The sequence below is a fragment of the Stigmatopora nigra genome, unplaced genomic scaffold, assembly GCF_051989575.1.
Source record: "Stigmatopora nigra isolate UIUO_SnigA unplaced genomic scaffold, RoL_Snig_1.1 HiC_scaffold_28, whole genome shotgun sequence".
Taxonomy (NCBI): Eukaryota; Metazoa; Chordata; class Actinopteri; order Syngnathiformes; family Syngnathidae; genus Stigmatopora; species Stigmatopora nigra.
In genome coordinates, this window is record NW_027551607.1 from 1,529,695 (window position 1) to 1,550,841 (window position 21,147).

The following is a 21,147-nucleotide window of genomic DNA, read 5'->3' on the forward strand; positions in this document are numbered from 1 at the left end:
TTCAAGTAAGTTTTGCATTTAGCATCATTCTAAGTGATAGAAATTAAGTTATAGTGAAAACTATGATACTTGGCCAAAACGTGATTTTCAGCGCATGAAACGCACGTTAAGGCAATAAAAACTGAAATGTTCCCCTGCTGCGAAACAAACTGTCAGAGACACATAGTTACTGTGTATATAGTGTATTATTGTCCAATTCAAGTAAGTTTTTCATTTGGCATCATTCTAAGTGATAGAAATTAAGTTATAGTGAAAATTATGATACTTGGCCAAAACGTGATTTTCAGCGCATGAAACGCACGTTAAGGCAATAAAAACTGAAATGTTCCCCTGCTGCGAAACAAACTGTCAGAGGCACATAGTTACTGTGTCTATAGTGTAAAATCATCCAGTTCAAGTAAGTATTGCATTTAGCATCATTCTAAGTGCTAGAAATTAAGTTATAGTGAAAACTATGATACTTGGCCAAAACGTGATTTTCAGCGCATGAAACGCACGTTAAGGCAATAAAAACTGAAATGTTCCCCTGCTGCGAAACAAACACTCAGAGGCACATAGTTACTGTGTATATAGTGTATAATTGTCCAATTCAAGTAAGTTTTTCATTTTGCATCATTCTAAGTGCTAGAAATTAAGTTATAGTGAAAACTATGATACTTGGCCAAAACGTGATTTTCAGCGCATGAAATGCACATTAAGGCAATAAAAACTGAAATGTTCCCCCGCTGCGAAACAAACTGTCAGTGACACATAGTTACTGTGTATATAGTGTATAATCGTCCAAATTAAGTAGGTTTTTCATTTGATATCATTCTAAGTGATGAAAGTTATTGTTAGGGTTAGGGTTAGGTTAAGTTATAGTGAAAACTATGATACTTGGCCAAAACATGATTTTCAGCGCATGAAACGCACATTAGGGCAAAAAAACTGAAATGTTTGTTAGGTCTGAAAATACAACTTCAGGAGCAGGCTAAGAAAGAGTGAGATAAATTTAAATAGAAAATATGTATGACCAGACTGCAAAGTGGACAGAGAGTTCCTACAGTGGGCTCCTGTTCACTGCGATGTTACTGCAACTCTAGTCGAATGACCAGTGAGTGTGTCTTAAATACAGGCAAAACTGACAGTTGTCCCTAAGACTTTGGACAGATACGTTTCAGTCATTTGCAGGGCAACAAGTAATTGATTAGTGTCGGGCCTGGAATCTGTAGTCAATGGTTTCCAGATGTAGGGTGTTCTTCGCTGTTCCTACCCTGGGGAATACCGCCATCATGATTTTGGAGGAGACTGACCAGTGTTTGTATTAGAGGGGGACATCCGAGCCCCAAACTGAATCATGGGGGAAGAAATCAAAGCTCCGTCGTTGACGCCTGGTGGGTAGATGTGGGTTGGCGTCGACAGTTGGAATCGAGTCTGCTGTTAGAACGTACGTGTGGTCGGATGCAGATGTAGGGACACAGAGCCCAGTTGTATTGGTGGGGATGATCATATACACTTGCCATTCGCAGAGCCACCATATTTGGTCCAGTACTGTCCATGATTGGGAAGGAATGTGTCTGATCCCGGCGCACCTGGTGACGTGAACTTGGTCCAAAGGGGTCTTCGGATCCGGTCCGCTGAAGTTGAAACAGGATGGATAACAGTCTGTTCGGTTGTTGCACTGGACATACGTTGCGGTATTGACTGTAGCTGCTAGTGGTACTGCGACCATGGTATGTAGGCGGTCGAGCTTTGCTGGAAGGATTCTCTCAGATTACCCAGGATACAGTTGTAGGTGAGGTTGGCGAGTTCTTCGTTCTGTCGGTTGGACCATAGCTGTGGTTGGGCTACGGCAGTAGGCAAAAGGGAACAGACATAACAACTCATTGGTTGTGGCGCGGGCTGTGAGTGCGGTGTATCTGTACCAACTGTTCCTCATCATCGGGTTGTAGTCGTTTTCTTCCTGTGTTTGGACATGGGCGAGAATAAGGTGTATCTACTCAGGCTTAGGTGTTCCTGCCGGACGGATTTTGAGTAGGCGCGTGGCGGATGGTTGTACGAAGGGGTTCACACCAATCACTTTGGGGACCATGGCTGGACTAGTAGTGCGGATGGTGATCGTAAAGAGGGGGCCTTTTCCTGGTCGGTCCGGTCAGAGGCATAGGTTGATGCAGCCTTTTTGTTGGATATTGGTCGTAAGGTCTAGCATATGTTTACCATCTTTGATGGTGGTGGCTAACTTAGTGAAGTTAGCGGTCATGGTGGTAGCTTCTTTGGAAAGGGGCCATGTGATGGTTTTGTAGCCTGTATGGAGGAGGACCTGGTCCAAGGTGTCTGGCCAGACCATTCAGACTCTGGGAGCTTGTAGGTACCAATAAAAATAACTGGAGTCAGTCCTGTGTAATCCCAAGTGAGTAAGCTGTAGGCTGAGCAAAGGTACTTGAACAACGATTGGTGTCTTGGTTAATGGGATGCAGATCTGGGGGCCCCTGATCGTTTCCTGAACCAGCTAGTGGGGCATTCTCCTCCAGTGGGAGTGTACCAAGGTTCTGGTACGTTCCCCCCATGTGGTTGAACACAGAGCGGTGATGATGATGGCCAAAATCACACGGTGAGGTCCGTCCCAACGTGGAGAAGACCAGCACTTTCTTTTTATCACCTTGACGAGTACCAGGTCTCCTGGGGACAGGACCTCCTCTGTGGGAGACAGAGAAGATGTCGGCAGATTATTTTGCATTCATCACAGTTCTTTCTTGGAACATTTTGCATAACCACTTATTGAGGGATTCTGTTTCTCCTTTCTCTTTTACCACCAGATCTTTTTCCCACATTGTTAGTGGAAGATTCTGTCTTTCACTGCCTCAAATGGTGTGCATCCCTGTGCTGTTGGAATGATTCTCATGTACGTTTCTACCAGGCTCAGGCATTCTTGCCATGGTTTTCCTGTATCTTCCATGGTTTTTCTGAGTCTGAGTTTTACTGTTCTAATGGTTTGTTCGACGAGTCCAGCACTTTGGTTCAGTTTGATGAAATCCATGTTCAGAAGCTCGAAGGGATATGTTCCTGTTTGCCTTGTTCCATGCTTGGGTTGTTCATTGCCTTGAGAGTTGTGTCTACAGCAGTTTAGACAGTTTCTGCAAAATAATTGAGGTAAGTTTGGAGACCTCTGGGAACATGCATTGTTTGTTGTACTGTACTGATCATCCCTCCTGTTGAGACATGGCTCCTCCCATGGCTCAATTTGGCAATTACTTCAAACAATGATCGTGTCACGCATGGCTTGTTTTCTACTGCATAGAGTCCATTCTTGTGTTGAGTGGCTCCTTCTGTTTCCCATTGCAGTTTCTCTTTTTCTGGGGAATGATTTTGCATTTCTCTTAGGAATTCAGCAGGGATTGGGCTGTGTCTTTCCACCGTCACGTCTTGTTCTAGGAATAGTCTACATGCCTCTGTCAGTGCCACTATTTCTGCGGCTTGTGCAGACCAGTCGCCGGGGAGTCGTCCTGTCTTGAGGTTGTCTTTTTGAGTCACCACGGCATATACGTTGTGTTTTTCTCCATCCAGGGTTTTTGATGATGATCCATCCCCATAGGCAATGTGTCCGGGGGGCAATGGGTTGTCCATCAGGTCAGTTGCATATACGTGGTTAATTATGATTCGTTGAGTGGGCAACTGTGAGAATTGGTTTAACCACTTGTCGTCCGGTCTCCCATGAACTTCAGGGTGACACGTAATGGCCATGTTTGTTGTTCCTGTCCTGGGGCTGCTGGGCAGATATCTTCAGACTGTTCTCTTAGACTTTCAGCTACCTTGGCAGAAACATTCCCGACAATGTCGAGAGAGTAGAAGCTGTTAGATGTGGTGGTGTGGAAGATATTTTTGGTCTGTAATTCCCTGGGTCGGAGGCCATTTTGGGTGGCCACTAGGCTTAGCCCAAGCTGGACCATGATATCTCGTCCCGGTAACTCTCCGATTTTCATTTTGCAGTCTGACAATAAACCCATCCCTTTTGTTGCTTTCTGACCCATATTAATCACTTACTTAATAGTTTAAACAACAATTATTTTCTAAATTACCCGAAATTGATCTCCACTTTGTGATTAACCCAATATCTCTGAACACACAAAGACCAAAAGTCCCTGACTTTGTCTTAGTTAAGTCCCTGACTCTATTAACAGACCAAGACTATAATGCCTTTGCTAATTCTTGTTCTACTTTCATTGGTCCCGGACCAATTGGTTTATTACCAGACTGCAAAGTGGACAGTGAGAGTTCCTACAGTAGGGTCCTGTTCAACGCGATGTTCCTGAAACTCTAGTCGAATGACCAGTGTGTGTGTCTTGAATACAGGAAAAACTGACAGTTGTCACTAGGACTTTGGACAGATACATTTCAGTCATTTGCAGGGCAAAAAGTAATTGATCAGTGTCAGACAGTTGAATATTTGTGCTGACATGTCACCCCAATCACAAGACTAAGATTGTTTATTCAGTCAGACAGTTGGGTGTTTATGCTGCTATGTCAGCCGTAAGGATGACTACAATGCTGTTATACTCACAAAAACTTATACAATATGAACAAGCATTTGCAAAGATACTTTGTCTAATCTTACATATTCCCCTGCTGCCAAAAAAACTGTCAGAGACACATAGTTACTGTGTATATAGTGTAAAATCGTCCAATTCAAGTAAGTTATCCATTTGGCATTATTCTCATTGCTAAAAATTAAGTTACAATGAAAACAATCATACTTGGCCAAAACGTGATTTTCAGGGTATGAAAAGTACATTAAGGCAATAAAAACTGAAAAGTTCCCCTGCTGCCAAACAAACTACCAGAGACACATAGTTCCTGTGTATATAGTGTAAAATCGTCCTATCCATGTAAGTCTTTCATTGGCATCATTCTAGGTGATTCTGGAGCTATTTCCCACCATAAAAAGTGTCCAAAACAGGCATTTTGCGATTAAAATAGTGGTTGTATTAGAACCAGGCCCAGGCGATTCTGGTTGGTGTTTTTACCCTGAAATTGTGTCCAATGATGATAAGGATGTATTTTTGATTATTCTGTATAAAAATAATCATCTAGGGATGTTCAGATGTTTTGTTACGCCCGAATCAATGACCTCAATTTGGGCACTTTATTTACAAGTGGTGGTTTTTAAGAACCAGGCCCAGTCGGTTCTGGTTGGTGCTTTTACCCAGATATAGTATCCATTGTGTGGGTAGATGTATTTTCACTATTCTGTCTAAAAATAAAGATCCAGGACAGTTCCGGGGCTATTTCCCTCCATAAATAGTGTCCAAAACATGCATTTTGCGATACAAAATAGTGGCTGCATTATAACAGGGTCCAGTCGGTTCTGGTGGGTGTTTGTATACGAAACTTGTGTCCAATTATGATGGGGATGTATACTTGACTATTCTGTATAGAAGTAATCATCTAGCGATGTTCAGAAGTTCTGTTATGCCCGAATGAATTACTTTCATTTGGTCACTTTATTTACAAGTGGTGGTTTAGAAACAGGCCCAGTCGGTTTTGGTTGGTGCTTTTACCCAGAATTTGTGTTTATTGTGTGAGTGGATGTATTTTCACTATTTTGTATAACAATAATGATCCAGGATGATTCTGGAGCTATTTCCCACCACAAACAGTGTCCAAAACAGGCATTTTGCGGTTAAAGTAGTGGTTGTATTAGAACCACGCCCAGTCGGTTCTGGTTCGTGTTTTTACCCAGAAATTGTGTCCAATGATTATGGGGATGTATTTTTTATTATTCTTTATAAAAATAATATTCTAGGGATGTTCAGAAGTTCTGTTATGCCCTAATCAATGACCTCAATTTGGGCACTTTATTTACAAGTGGTTGTTTAGAACCAGGCCCAGTCGGTTCTGGTTGGTGCTTTACCCACAATTAGTGTCGATTGTGTGGGTTTGATGTATTTTCACTATTCTCTGTAAGAATAAAGATCCAGGGATGTTCTGAGACTATTTCCCACCAGAAATAGTGTCAAAAACATGCATTTTGCGACAAAAATAGTGGTTGTATTAGAACCAGGCCCAGTCGGTTCTGGTTTGTGTATACCCCCTTAACGTGTGTCCAATAGGAATGGGGTTGTATTTTTGACTATTCTGTATAAAAATTATCATCTAGGGATGTTCAGAAGTTCTTCTATGCCCGAATAAATGACCTCCATTTGGGCACTTTATTTTGCATGTTGGTTGTAGTAGAACCAAGCCCAGTCGGTTCTGGTTGGTGCTTTTACCCAGAGTTAGTGTTGATTGTGTAGGTGGATGTATTTTCACTATTCTGTCTAAAAATAAAGATCCAGGATGTTTCTAGGGGTATTTACTACCATAAATAGTCTCCAAAACATGCATTTTGTGATAAAAAATAGTAGTGAAGGCAGGTTCCGGGCCTGTGTCGGCGCATCAGTCAGGCTGGGTAGCCGCTATGGCCCAGGTGATTTTCCAGGGCTGCCCTGCTCTTGACGGAGTGGCCACCCAGCGGGGCTGTGTGTGTTTCATGGTGGGAGACTCGTGCTGCCCCTTCATCCCTGCCGGCATGTCCTGCTCGGTCCATGATGCCCTGCAGGCTATTAGGAACATGCAGAGAGCTGTGACCGGAGATCCGGTTCCACAACGAGGATGGCTTGACTGGTTCTTCTCTGGCTCATGGAAACAGCCACTTCAATATTTCAATATTTTCACAGACACAAAAGGAGGGAATTGTGGGATGGACTGGCTAACTGGCTTAATAATTGTTTATTCTTGTCGCACCATGTGGTCATACTGGTTTAACTTTGTTTTTTAAGATCGTAGAATGCAAGGTAGACTAGCCAAACTGGTTTTACAATTGAATTAAAAGATCGTGGAATGTAAGAAAGACTAACTAGTTGGCCTTGCAATTGTTTGTTCGCCTCGAGAAATATAAGAAAGGCTGGCTAACAGGGTTTGCAATTTTTTCCTTGTATTGTGCGATGAAAAGAGGTTCAACTTCAGGAGTAACTGTCACTCTCCAGGTCATCTAGGGTCAAGTGCACACTTGAAAACTTTCATATTCGACCAAAACGTGCTTATCAGCACATAAAAAGCACATTTGGTGGTACGCGGGAAGAACGGCAGCAGACAAAAAGGCTATTTAGAAAGGTATCACCACTACGCAGAAGAACGTCGGCTACTCTGCCCTCACTGGAAGACATTGCCAGCCCTCGTTACCTCAGCAGAGCCAGGGACATGATCAGGGACCCATGCCACCCTGGTCACAATCGGTTCCAGCTGCTGCTCTCTGGCAGACAGACGCTGTAAGTTTCCCACATCCGTTGGGACTCTAAACTTGGGGTAACACAACACAATCCCTTCTGTGTAATAACTTCGGGTGAGGTAATATGAATAGACATTAGGTACAAGGTGATCTGACACCTACATGCTGAATGAAGGTAAGTGAAAGACAGTGAGAGGTAAGAGATCCACTCAAGGGGTGGTGATGCAATGTATCCATAAAGGCAGAATTGTAAATTAAGAGTCTGGAGTCATAACTTGTAAAACGGTGTAAAAATGTCAGAGACACAAATGACATAGTGTAATATCATCAAATTTTATAATTTAATAAGTTTTTCATTTGGCATCATTCTAATGGCTAGATATTAAGTTATAATGAAAACTATGATACTTGGCCAAAACGTGATTTTCAGCGCATGAAACGCACGTTAAGCCAATAAAAACTGAAATGTTCCCCTGCTGCGAAACAAACTGTCAGAGACACATAGTTACTGTGTATATAGTGTATAATTGTCCAATTCAAGTAAGATTTTCATTTGGCATCATTCTAAGTGATATAAATTAAGTTATAGTGAAAATTATGATACTTGGCCAAAACGTGATTTTCAGCGCATGAAACGCACGTTAAGGCAATAAAAACTGAAATATTCCCCTGCTGCGAAACAAACTGTCAGAGACATATAGTTACTGTGTATATAGTGTATTATCGTCCAATTCAAGTAAGTTTTTCATTTAGCATCATTCTAAGTGATAGAAATTAAGTTATAGTGAAAACTATCATACTCGGCCAAAACATGATTTTCAGCGCATGAAACGCACGTTAGCAATAAAAACTGAAATGTCCCCCTGCTGCGAAACAAACTGTCAGAGACACATAGTTACTGTGTATATAGTGTAAAATAGTCCAATTCAAGTAAGTTTTGCATTTAGCATCATTCTAAGTGATAGAAATTAAGTTATAGTGAAAACTATGATACTTGGCCAAAACGTGATTTTCAGCGCATGAAACGCACGTTAAGGCAATAAAAACTGAAATGTTCCCCTGCTGCGAAACAAACTGTAAGAGACACATAGTTACTGTGTATATAGTGTATTATTGTCCAATTCAAGTAAGTTTTTCATTTGGCATCATTCTAAGTGATAGAAATTAAGTTATAGTGAAAATTATGATACTTGGCCAAAACGTGATTTTCAGCGCATGAAACGCACGTTAAGGCAATAAAAACTGAAATGTTCCCCTGCTGCGAAACAAACTGTCAGAGGCACATAGTTACTGTGTCTATAGTGTAAAATCATCCAGTTCAAGTAAGTATTGCATTTAGCATCATTCTAAGTGCTAGAAATTAAGTTATAGTGAAAACTATGATACTTGGCCAAAACGTGATTTTCAGCGCATGAAACGCACGTTAAGGCAATAAAAACTGAAATGTTCCCCTGCTGCGAAACAAACACTCAGAGGCACATAGTTACTGTGTATATAGTGTATAATTGTCCAATTCAAGTAAGTTTTTCATTTTGCATCATTCTAAGTGCTAGAAATTAAGTTATAGTGAAAACTATGATACTTGGCCAAAACGTGATTTTCAGCGCATGAAATGCACATTAAGGCAATAAAAACTGAAATGTTCCCCCGCTGCGAAACAAACTGTCAGTGACACATAGTTACTGTGTATATAGTGTATAATCGTCCAAATTAAGTAGGTTTTTCATTTGATATCATTCTAAGTGATGAAAGTTATTGTTAGGGTTAGGGTTAGGTTAAGTTATAGTGAAAACTATGATACTTGGCCAAAACATGATTTTCAGCGCATGAAACGCACATTAGGGCAAAAAAACTGAAATGTTTGTTAGGTCTGAAAATACAACTTCAGGAGCAGGCTAAGAAAGAGTGAGATAAATTTAAATAGAAAATATGTATGACCAGACTGCAAAGTGGACAGAGAGTTCCTACAGTGGGCTCCTGTTCACTGCGATGTTACTGCAACTCTAGTCGAATGACCAGTGAGTGTGTCTTAAATACAGGCAAAACTGACAGTTGTCCCTAAGACTTTGGACAGATACGTTTCAGTCATTTGCAGGGCAACAAGTAATTGATTAGTGTCGGGCCTGGAATCTGTAGTCAATGGTTTCCAGATGTAGGGTGTTCTTCGCTGTTCCTACCCTGGGGAATACCGCCATCATGATTTTGGAGGAGACTGACCAGTGTTTGTATTAGAGGGGGACATCCGAGCCCCAAACTGAATCATGGGGGAAGAAATCAAAGCTCCGTCGTTGACGCCTGGTGGGTAGATGTGGGTTGGCGTCGACAGTTGGAATCGAGTCTGCTGTTAGAACGTACGTGTGGTCGGATGCAGATGTAGGGACACAGAGCCCAGTTGTATTGGTGGGGATGATCATATACACTTGCCATTCGCAGAGCCACCATATTTGGTCCAGTACTGTCCATGATTGGGAAGGAATGTGTCTGATCCCGGCGCACCTGGTGACGTGAACTTGGTCCAAAGGGGTCTTCGGATCCGGTCCGCTGAAGTTGAAACAGGATGGATAACAGTCTGTTCGGTTGTTGCACTGGACATACGTTGCGGTATTGACTGTAGCTGCTAGTGGTACTGCGACCATGGTATGTAGGCGGTCGAGCTTTGCTGGAAGGATTCTCTCAGATTACCCAGGATACAGTTGTAGGTGAGGTTGGCGAGTTCTTCGTTCTGTCGGTTGGACCATAGCTGTGGTTGGGCTACGGCAGTAGGCAAAAGGGAACAGACATAACAACTCATTGGTTGTGGCGCGGGCTGTGAGTGCGGTGTATCTGTACCAACTGTTCCTCATCATCGGGTTGTAGTCGTTTTCTTCCTGTGTTTGGACATGGGCGAGAATAAGGTGTATCTACTCAGGCTTAGGTGTTCCTGCCGGACGGATTTTGAGTAGGCGCGTGGCGGATGGTTGTACGAAGGGGTTCACACCAATCACTTTGGGGACCATGGCTGGACTAGTAGTGCGGATGGTGATCGTAAAGAGGGGGCCTTTTCCTGGTCGGTCCGGTCAGAGGCATAGGTTGATGCAGCCTTTTTGTTGGATATTGGTCGTAAGGTCTAGCATATGTTTACCATCTTTGATGGTGGTGGCTAACTTGGTGAAGTTAGCGGTCATGGTGGTAGCTTCTTTGGAAAGGGGCCATGTGATGGTTTTGTAGCCTGTATGGAGGAGGACCTGGTCCAAGGTGTCTGGCCAGACCATTCAGACTCTGGGAGCTTGTAGGTACCAATAAAAATAACTGGAGTCAGTCCTGTGTAATCCCAAGTGAGTAAGCTGTAGGCTGAGCAAAGGTACTTGAACAACGATTGGTGTCTTGGTTAATGGGATGCAGATCTGGGGGCCCCTGATCGTTTCCTGAACCAGCTAGTGGGGCATTCTCCTCCAGTGGGAGTGTACCAAGGTTCTGGTACGTTCCCCCCATGTGGTTGAACACAGAGCGGTGATGATGATGGCCAAAATCACACGGTGAGGTCCGTCCCAACGTGGAGAAGACCAGCACTTTCTTTTTATCACCTTGACGAGTACCAGGTCTCCTGGGGACAGGACCTCCTCTGTGGGAGACAGAGAAGATGTCGGCAGATTATTTTGCATTCATCACAGTTCTTTCTTGGAACATTTTGCATAACCACTTATTGAGGGATTCTGTTTCTCCTTTCTCTTTTACCACCAGATCTTTTTCCCACATTGTTAGTGGAAGATTCTGTCTTTCACTGCCTCAAATGGTGTGCATCCCTGTGCTGTTGGAATGATTCTCATGTACGTTTCTACCAGGCTCAGGCATTCTTGCCATGGTTTTCCTGTATCTTCCATGGTTTTTCTGAGTCTGAGTTTTACTGTTCTAATGGTTTGTTCGACGAGTCCAGCACTTTGGTTCAGTTTGATGAAATCCATGTTCAGAAGCTCGAAGGGATATGTTCCTGTTTGCCTTGTTCCATGCTTGGGTTGTTCATTGCCTTGAGAGTTGTGTCTACAGCAGTTTAGACAGTTTCTGCAAAATAATTGAGGTAAGTTTGGAGACCTCTGGGAACATGCATTGTTTGTTGTACTGTACTGATCATCCCTCCTGTTGAGACATGGCTCCTCCCATGGCTCAATTTGGCAATTACTTCAAACAATGATCGTGTCACGCATGGCTTGTTTTCTACTGCATAGAGTCCATTCTTGTGTTGAGTGGCTCCTTCTGTTTCCCATTGCAGTTTCTCTTTTTCTGGGGAATGATTTTGCATTTCTCTTAGGAATTCAGCAGGGATTGGGCTGTGTCTTTCCACCGTCACGTCTTGTTCTAGGAATAGTCTACATGCCTCTGTCAGTGCCACTATTTCTGCGGCTTGTGCAGACCAGTCGCCGGGGAGTCGTCCTGTCTTGAGGTTGTCTTTTTGAGTCACCACGGCATATACGTTGTGTTTTTCTCCATCCAGGGTTTTTGATGATGATCCATCCCCATAGGCAATGTGTCCGGGGGGCAATGGGTTGTCCATTAGGTCAGTTGCATATACGTGGTTAATTATTATTCGTTGAGTGGGCAACTGTGAGAATTGGTTTAACCACTTGTCGTCCGGTCTCCCATGAACTTCAGGGTGACACGTAATGGCCATGTTTGTTGTTCCTGTCCTGGGGCTGCTGGGCAGATATCTTCAGACTGTTCTCTTAGACTTTCAGCTACCTTGGCAGAAACATTCCCGACAATGTCGAGAGAGTAGAAGCTGTTAGATGTGGTGGTGTGGAAGATATTTTTGGTCTGTAATTCCCTGGGTCGGAGGCCATTTTGGGTGGCCACTAGGCTTAGCCCAAGCTGGACCATGATATCTCGTCCCGGTAACTCTCCGATTTTCATTTTGCAGTCTGACAATAAACCCATCCCTTTTGTTGCTTTCTGACCCATATTAATCACTTACTTAATAGTTTAAACAACAATTATTTTCTAAATTACCCGAAATTGATCTCCACTTTGTGATTAACCCAATATCTCTGAACACACAAAGACCAAAAGTCCCTGACTTTGTCTTAGTTAAGTCCCTGACTCTATTAACAGACCAAGACTATAATGCCTTTGCTAATTCTTGTTCTACTTTCATTGGTCCCGGACCAATTGGTTTATTACCAGACTGCAAAGTGGACAGTGAGAGTTCCTACAGTAGGGTCCTGTTCAACGCGATGTTCCTGAAACTCTAGTCGAATGACCAGTGTGTGTGTCTTGAATACAGGAAAAACTGACAGTTGTCACTAGGACTTTGGACAGATACATTTCAGTCATTTGCAGGGCAAAAAGTAATTGATCAGTGTCAGACAGTTGAATATTTGTGCTGACATGTCACCCCAATCACAAGACTAAGATTGTTTATTCAGTCAGACAGTTGGGTGTTTATGCTGCTATGTCAGCCGTAAGGATGACTACAATGCTGTTATACTCACAAAAACTTATACAATATGAACAAGCATTTGCAAAGATACTTTGTCTAATCTTACATATTCCCCTGCTGCCAAAAAAACTGTCAGAGACACATAGTTACTGTGTATATAGTGTAAAATCGTCCAATTCAAGTAAGTTATCCATTTGGCATTATTCTCATTGCTAAAAATTAAGTTACAATGAAAACAATCATACTTGGCCAAAACGTGATTTTCAGGGTATGAAAAGTACATTAAGGCAATAAAAACTGAAAAGTTCCCCTGCTGCCAAACAAACTGCCAGAGACACATAGTTCCTGTGTATATAGTGTAAAATCGTCCTATCCATGTAAGTCTTTCATTGGCATCATTCTAGGTGATTCTGGAGCTATTTCCCACCATAAAAAGTGTCCAAAACAGGCATTTTGCGATTAAAATAGTGGTTGTATTAGAACCAGGCCCAGGCGATTCTGGTTGGTGTTTTTACCCTGAAATTGTGTCCAATGATGATAAGGATGTATTTTTGATTATTCTGTATAAAAATAATCATCTAGGGATGTTCAGATGTTTTGTTACGCCCGAATCAATGACCTCAATTTGGGCACTTTATTTACAAGTGGTGGTTTTTAAGAACCAGGCCCAGTCGGTTCTGGTTGGTGCTTTTACCCAGATATAGTATCCATTGTGTGGGTAGATGTATTTTCACTATTCTGTCTAAAAATAAAGATCCAGGACAGTTCCGGGGCTATTTCCCTCCATAAATAGTGTCCAAAACATGCATTTTGCGATACAAAATAGTGGCTGCATTATAACAGGGTCCAGTCGGTTCTGGTGGGTGTTTGTATACGAAACTTGTGTCCAATTATGATGGGGATGTATACTTGACTATTCTGTATAGAAGTAATCATCTAGCGATGTTCAGAAGTTCTGTTATGCCCGAATGAATTACTTTCATTTGGTCACTTTATTTACAAGTGGTGGTTTAGAAACAGGCCCAGTCGGTTTTGGTTGGTGCTTTTACCCAGAATTTGTGTTTATTGTGTGAGTGGATGTATTTTCACTATTTTGTATAACAATAATGATCCAGGATGATTCTGGAGCTATTTCCCACCACAAACAGTGTCCAAAACAGGCATTTTGCGGTTAAAGTAGTGGTTGTATTAGAACCACGCCCAGTCGGTTCTGGTTCGTGTTTTTACCCAGAAATTGTGTCCAATGATTATGGGGATGTATTTTTTATTATTCTTTATAAAAATAATATTCTAGGGATGTTCAGAAGTTCTGTTATGCCCTAATCAATGACCTCAATTTGGGCACTTTATTTACAAGTGGTTGTTTAGAACCAGGCCCAGTCGGTTCTGGTTGGTGCTTTACCCACAATTAGTGTCGATTGTGTGGGTTTGATGTATTTTCACTATTCTCTGTAAGAATAAAGATCCAGGGATGTTCTGAGACTATTTCCCACCAGAAATAGTGTCAAAAACATGCATTTTGCGACAAAAATAGTGGTTGTATTAGAACCAGGCCCAGTCGGTTCTGGTTTGTGTATACCCCCTTAACGTGTGTCCAATAGGAATGGGGTTGTATTTTTGACTATTCTGTATAAAAATTATCATCTAGGGATGTTCAGAAGTTCTTCTATGCCCGAATAAATGACCTCCATTTGGGCACTTTATTTTGCATGTTGGTTGTAGTAGAACCAAGCCCAGTCGGTTCTGGTTGGTGCTTTTACCCAGAGTTAGTGTTGATTGTGTAGGTGGATGTATTTTCACTATTCTGTCTAAAAATAAAGATCCAGGATGTTTCTAGGGGTATTTACTACCATAAATAGTCTCCAAAACATGCATTTTGTGATAAAAAATAGTAGTGAAGGCAGGTTCCGGGCCTGTGTCGGCGCATCAGTCAGGCTGGGTAGCCGCTATGGCCCAGGTGATTTTCCAGGGCTGCCCTGCTCTTGACGGAGTGGCCACCCAGCGGGGCTGTGTGTGTTTCATGGTGGGAGACTCGTGCTGCCCCTTCATCCCTGCCGGCATGTCCTGCTCGGTCCATGATGCCCTGCAGGCTATTAGGAACATGCAGAGAGCTGTGACCGGAGATCCGGTTCCACAACGAGGATGGCTTGACTGGTTCTTCTCTGGCTCATGGAAACAGCCACTTCAATATTTCAATATTTTCACAGACACAAAAGGAGGGAATTGTGGGATGGACTGGCTAACTGGCTTAATAATTGTTTATTCTTGTCGCACCATGTGGTCATACTGGTTTAACTTTGTTTTTTAAGATCGTAGAATGCAAGGTAGACTAGCCAAACTGGTTTTACAATTGAATTAAAAGATCGTGGAATGTAAGAAAGACTAACTAGTTGGCCTTGCAATTGTTTGTTCGCCTCGAGAAATATAAGAAAGGCTGGCTAACAGGGTTTGCAATTTTTTCCTTGTATTGTGCGATGAAAAGAGGTTCAACTTCAGGAGTAACTGTCACTCTCCAGGTCATCTAGGGTCAAGTGCACACTTGAAAACTTTCATATTCGACCAAAACGTGCTTATCAGCACATAAAAAGCACATTTGGTGGTACGCGGGAAGAACGGCAGCAGACAAAAAGGCTATTTAGAAAGGTATCACCACTACGCAGAAGAACGTCGGCTACTCTGCCCTCACTGGAAGACATTGCCAGCCCTCGTTACCTCAGCAGAGCCAGGGACATGATCAGGGACCCATGCCACCCTGGTCACAATCTGTTCCAGCTGCTGCTCTCTGGCAGACAGACGCTGTAAGTTTCCCACATCCGTTGGGACTCTAAACTTGGGGTAACACAACACAATCCCTTCTGTGTAATAACTTCGGGTGAGGTAATATGAATAGACATTAGGTACAAGGTGATCTGACACCTACATGCTGAATGAAGGTAAGTGAAAGACAGTGAGAGGTAAGAGATCCACTCAAGGGGTGGTGATGCAATGTATCCATAAAGGCAGAATTGTAAATTAAGAGTCTGGAGTCATAACTTGTAAAACGGTGTAAAAATGTCAGAGACACAAATGACATAGTGTAATATCATCAAATTTTATAATTTAATAAGTTTTTCATTTGGCATCATTCTAATGGCTAGATATTAAGTTATAATGAAAACTATGATACTTGGCCAAAACGTAATTTTCAGCGTATGAAACGCATGTTAAGCCAATAAAAACTGAAATGTTCCCCTGCTGCGAAACAAACTGTCAGAGACACATAGTTACTGTGTATATAGTGTATAATTGTCCAATTCAAGTAAGATTTTCATTTGGCATCATTCTAAGTGATATAAATTAAGTTATAGTGAAAATTATGATACTTGGCCAAAACGTGATTTTCAGCGCATGAAACGCACGTTAAGGCAATAAAAACTGAAATATTCCCCTGCTGCGAAACAAACTGTCAGAGACATATAGTTACTGTGTATATAGTGTATTATCGTCCAATTCAAGTAAGTTTTTCATTTAGCATCATTCTAAGTGATAGAAATTAAGTTATAGTGAAAACTATCATACTCGGCCAAAACATGATTTTCAGCGCATGAAACGCACGTTAGCAATAAAAACTGAAATGTCCCCCTGCTGCGAAACAAACTGTCAGAGACACATAGTTACTGTGTATATAGTGTAAAATAGTCCAATTCAAGTAAGTTTTGCATTTAGCATCATTCTAAGTGATAGAAATTAAGTTATAGTGAAAACTATGATACTTGGCCAAAACGTGATTTTCAGCGCATGAAACGCACGTTTGCAATTGTTTCCTTGAATTGTGGGATGAAAAAAAGGTTCAACTTCAGGAGTAACTGTCACTCTCCAGGTCATCCAGGGTCAAGTGCACACTTGGAAACTTTCATATTCGACCAAAATGTGCTTATCAGCGCAAAAAAAGCACATTTGGTGGTACGCGGAAAGAACGGCAGCAGACAAAAAGGCTATTTAGAAAGATATTACCACTACGCAGAAGATTGTCGGCTACTCTGCCCTCACTGGAAGACATTGCCAGCCCTCGTTACCTCAGCAGAGCCAGGGACATGATCAGGGACCCATGCCACCCTGGTCACAATCGGTTCCAGCTGCTGCTCTCTGGCAGACAGACGCTGTAAGTTTCCCACATCCGTAGGGACTCTAAACTTGGGGTAACACAACACAATCCCTTCTGTGTAATAACTTCGGGTGAGGTAATATGAATAGTCATCAGGTACAAGGTGATCTGACACCTACATGCTGAATGAAGGTAAGTGAAAGACAGTGAGAGGTAAGTGATCCACTCAGGGGGTGGTGATGCAATGTATCCATAAAGGCAGAATTGTAAATTAAGAGTCTGGAGTCATAACTTGTAAAACTGTAAAACTGTCAGAGACACAAATGTCTCTCTATATATAGTGTAATATCATCAAATTTTATAATTTAATAAGTTTTTAATTTGGCATCATTCTAATTGGCTAGATATTAAGTTATAATGAAAACTATGATACTTGGCCTAAACATGATTTTCAGCGCATGAAAAGCACATTCAGGCAATAAAAACTGAAATGTTCCCCTGCTGCCAAACAAACTGTCAGAGACACATAGTTACTGTGTATATAGTGTATTATCGTCCAATTCAAGTAAGTTTTTCATTTAGCATCATTTTAAGTGATAGAAATTAAGTTATAGTGAAAATTGTGATACTTGGCCAAAACGTGATTTTCAGCACATGAAACGCACGTTAAGGCAATAAAAACTGAAATGTTCCCCTGCTTCGAAACAAACTGTCAGAGACACATAGTTACTGTGTATATAGTGTATTATCGTCCAATTCAAGTGAGTTTTTCATTAGGCATCATTCTAAGTGATAGAAATTAAGTTATAGTGAAAACTATGATACTTGGCCAAAATGTGATATTCAGCGCATGAAACGCACGTTAAGGCAATAAAACTGAAATGTTCCCCTGCTTAGAAACAAACTGTCAGAGACACATAGTTACTGTGTATATAGTGTAAAATCGTCCAATTCAAGTAAGTTTTTCATTTAGCATCATTCTAAGTGATAGAATTTAAGTTATGGTGAAAATTGTGATACTTGGCCAAAACGTGATTATCAGCACATGAAACGCACGTTAAGGCAATAAAAACTGAAATATTCGCCTGCTGCGAAACAAACTGTCAGAGGCACATAGTTACTGTGTATATAGTGTAAAATCGTCCAATCCAAGTAACTTTTGCATTTAGCATCATTCTAAGTGATAGAAATTAAGTTATAGTGAAAATTGTGATACTTGGCCAAAACGTGATTTTCAGCACATGAAACGCACGTTAAGGCAATAAAAACTGAAATGTTCCCCTGCTGCGACACAAACTGTCAGAGGCACATAGTTACTGTGTATATAGTGTAAAATCGTCCAATCCAAGTAACTTTTGCATTTAGCATCATTCAAAGTGATAGAAATTAAGTTATAGTGAAAATTATGATACTTGGCCAAAACGTGATTTTCAGCGCATGAAACGCACGTTAAGGCAATAAAAACTGAAATGTTCCCCTGCTGCGAAACAAACTGCCAGAGGCACATAGTTACTGTGTATATAGTGTAAAATCGTCCAATTCAAGTAAGTTTTGCATTTAGCATCATTCTAAGTGATAGAAATTGTTATAGTGAAAATTATGACACTTGGCCAAAACGCGATTTTCAGCGCATGAAACGCACGTTAAGGCAATAAAAACTGAAATGTTCCCCTGCTGCGAAACAAACTGCCAGAGGCACATAGTTACTGTGTATATAGTGTAAAATCATCCAATTCAAGTAAGTTTTGCATTTGGCATCATTCTAAGTGCTAGAAATTAAGTTATAGTGAAAACTATGATACTTGGCCAAAACGTCATTTTCAGCGCATGAAACGCACGTTAAGGCAATAAAAACTGAAATGTTCCCCTGCTGCGAAACAAACTGTCAGAGGCACATAGTTACTGTGTATATAGTGTAAAATCGCCTAATTCAAGTAAGTTTTGCATTTAGCATCATTCTAAGTGATAGAAATTAAGTTATAGTGAAAATTATTATACTTGGCCAAAACGTGATTTTCAGCGCATGAAACGCACGTTAAGGCAATAAAAACTGAAATGATCCCCTGCTGCGAAACAAACTGTCAGAGGCACATAGTTATTGTGTATATAGTGTAAAATCGTCCAATTCAAGTAAGTTTTGCATTTAGCATCATTCTAAGTAATAGAAATTAGGTTATAGTGAAAACTATGATACTTGGCCAAAACGTGATTTTCAGCGCATGAAACGCACGTTAAGGCAATAAAAACTGAAATGTTCCCCTGCTGCGAAACAAACTGTCAGAGACACATAGTTACTGTGTATATGGTGTATTATAGTCCAATTCAAGTAAGTTCTTCATTTAGCATCATTCTAAGTGATAGAAATTAAGTTATAGTGAAAATTGTGATACTTGGCCAAAACGTGATTTTCAGCACATGAAACGCACGTTAAGGCAATAAAAACTGAAATGTTCCCCTGCTGCGAAACAAATGTCAGAGGCACATAGTTATTGTATATATAGTGTAAAATCGTCCAATTCAAGTAAGTTTTTTATTTAGCATCATTCTAAGTGATAGAAATTAAGTTATAGTGAAAACTATCATACTCGGCCAAAACATGATTTTCAGCGCATGAAACGCACGTTAAGGCAATAAAAACTGAAATGTTCCCCTGCTGCGAAACAAACTGTCAGAGGCACATAGTTACTGTGTATATAGTGTAAAATCGTCCAATTCAAGTAAATTTTGCATTTTGCATCATTCTAAGTGATAGAAATTAAGTTATAGTGAAAATTATGATACTTGGCCAAAACGTGATTTTCAGCGCATGAAACGCACGTTAAGGCAATAAAAACTGAAATGTTCCCCTGCTGCGAAACAAAATGTCAGAGACACATAGTTACTGTGTATATAGTGTATTATTGTCCAATTCAAGTAAGTTTTTCATTTGGCATCATTCTAAGTGATAGAAATTAAGTTATAGTGAAAATTATGATACTTGGCCAAAACGTGATTTTCAGCGCATGAAACGCACGTTAAGGCAATAAAAACTGAAATGTTCCCCTGCTGCGAAACAAACGGTCAGAGGCACATAGTTACTGTGTCTATAGTGTAAAATCATCCAATTCAAGTAAGTATTGCATTTAGCATCTTTCTAAGTGCTAGAAATTAAGTTATAGTGAAAACTATGATACTTGGCCAAAACGTGATTTTCAGCGCATGAAACGCACGTTAAGGCAATAAAAACTGAAATGTTCCCCTGCTGCGAAACAAACTGTCAGAGGCACATAGTTACTGTGTCTATAGTGTAAAATCATCCAGTTCAAGTAAGTATTGCATTTAGCATCATTCTAAGTGCTAGAAATTAAGTTATAGTTCAAACTATGATACTTGGCCAAAACGTGATTTTCAGCGCATGAAACGCACGTTAAGGCAATAAAAACTGAAATGTTCCCCTGCTGCGAAACAAACACTCAGAGGCACATAGTTACTGTGTATATAGTGTATAATTGTCCAATTCAAGTAAGTTTTTCATTTTGCATCATTCTAAGTGCTAGAAATTAAGTTATAGTGAAAACTATGATACTTGGCCAAAACGTGATTTTCAGCGCATGAAATGCACATTAAGGCAATAAAAACTGAAATGTTCCCCCGCTGCGAAACAAACTGTCAGTGACACATAGTTACTGTGTATATAGTGTATAATCGTCCAAATTAAGTAGGTTTTTCATTTGATATCATTCTAAGTGATGAAAGTTATTGTTAGGGTTAGGGTTAGGTTAAGTTATAGTGAAAACTATGATACTTGGCCAAAACATGATTTTCAGCGCATGAAACGCACATTAGGGCAAAAAAACTGAAATGTTTGTTAGGTCTGAAAATACAACTTCAGGAGCAGGCTAAGAAAGAGTGAGATAAATTTAAATAGAAAATATGTATGACCAGACTGCAAAGTGGACAGAGAGTTCCTACAGTGGGCTCCTGTTCACTGCGATGTTACTGCAACTCTAGTCGAATGACCAGTGAGTGTGTCTTAAATACAGGCAAAACTGACAGTTGTCCCTAAGACTTTGGACAGATACGTTTCAGTCATTTGCAGGGCAACAAGTAATTGATTAGTGTCGGGCCTGGAATCTGTAGTCAATGGTTTCCAGATGTAGGGTGTTCTTCGCTGTTCCTACCCTGGGGAATACCGCCATCATGATTTTGGAGGAGACTGACCAGTGTTTGTATTAGAGGGGGACATCCGAGCCCCAAACTGAATCATGGGGGAAGAAATCAAAGCTCCGTCGTTGACGCCTGGTGGGTAGATGTGGGTTGGCGTCGACAGTTGGAATCGAGTCTGCTGTTAGAACGTACGTGTGGTCGGATGCAGATGTAGGGACACAGAGCCCAGTTGTATTGGTGGGGATGATCATATACACTTGCCAT